The following is a 1,249-nucleotide window of genomic DNA, read 5'->3' as shown; positions in this document are numbered from 1 at the left end:
TCACTCTGTCACCCAGGCTGGAGTGCAGTGGCACCATCTTGGCTCACTGCAAGCTCCACCTCCCGGGTTCATGCCATTCTCCTGTCTCAGCCTCCCGAGTAGCTGGGACTACAGGCGCCCGCCACCACACCCAGCTAATTTGTTGTATTTTTAGTAGAGATGGGGTTTCACTGTGTTAGCCAGGATGGTGTCGATCTCCTGACCTTGTGACCCGCCCCCCTCGGCCTCCCAAAGTGCTGGGATTCCAGGCGTGAGGCACCATGCCCGGCCATAAATCTCTTTTCTTTATGTTACCCAATTCTTTTGTAGTTCAAGAGTGTGATGATTGGCTGTTCATGAGCATGTATGAGATATGCCACCCTTGAACCTTGTTACATCAGCACATTACCCGCCTGACCTAAACAAAAAAATAATTATCCAGTCTCAGATATTCCTTTAGAGTAATGCAAACAGACTAATATACACACGAACCTTGAAAAGGAGTTCAGACTTTTTAATCCACAAGCCACAGGGAGCTGCTGAAAGTTTTACAGCAGAAGAGGTGTTATGAGAAAATCTATGTTTTAGGAAGATAGCTGTAGAGGCTGTGAAGAAGGATTGGAATCTGGAGCCGGCCCTTTAGGAGCTGTTAAAACAGTCCTGGCAAGAGATATGAAACGAACTCAATCCAGGGTCATGAAATTGGAGACAACAGGCGAGATCTGAGAAATGATTACAAAGAAGGTAGAAGATAACATGATTTATTGGATTTCTATCTTGCACCCCAGACTCCAAGATAGGTACTTTAAACACCTTATTTTATTTACTCTTTTACTCTTTACAACAACCACCCCATGAGGTAGGTGTGATGTGTCCCTTAAGAAATTGAACATCTGGGAGGCTAACTCACTCAAGATCACACAGGCATTAAATGTCAGAGCCAGGATATGAACCAATGTCTGCTAGATGCCAAAGCCCATGTGCTTTCTTTCTACTCAGATAGTACCAAGAGGACTTGATGAGTGATTACATATTTTCTCCAATTAGGGTTCCATTGTTGCTCACTTTCCTAAATTTTGTAGGAAGCCATGTGTGTGCTCTAGCCTTTAGCAGCCCTGAGGAAGAATGTATTCCACTAGGTTACATTGTGCTAAGGGAAGGAGTACTTCTTACATTAAGCAGAGTGTGGAGGCCAAGGAGTGTTCAACCTGTCTAGGTGTGTATTTGTTTTCTACTGTGGCTATAACAAATTATTACAAGCAATTATCAT

At 43.9% G+C, this 1,249-nt stretch overlaps 1 non-coding gene across 1 annotated transcript; it reads left to right on the top strand.

Moving 5' to 3' along the window:
• Window positions 1-297: 297 nt before the first annotated feature.
• LOC116470096 (small nucleolar RNA U13) lies at window positions 298-398 on the top strand. Its single transcript, XR_004248525.1, has one exon. It is a non-coding gene; the product is annotated as a small nucleolar RNA U13 (small nucleolar RNA).
• The last annotated feature ends 851 nt before the right edge of the window (window positions 399-1,249 follow it).

The sequence above is a fragment of the Hylobates moloch genome, unplaced genomic scaffold (assembly GCF_009828535.3).
Source record: "Hylobates moloch isolate HMO894 unplaced genomic scaffold, HMol_V3 SCAFFOLD_5, whole genome shotgun sequence".
Classification (NCBI taxonomy): domain Eukaryota; kingdom Metazoa; phylum Chordata; class Mammalia; order Primates; family Hylobatidae; genus Hylobates; species Hylobates moloch.
The sequence above is the reverse complement of the archived record's forward strand: the minus strand, read 5'-3'. Positions and strand labels throughout refer to the sequence as shown.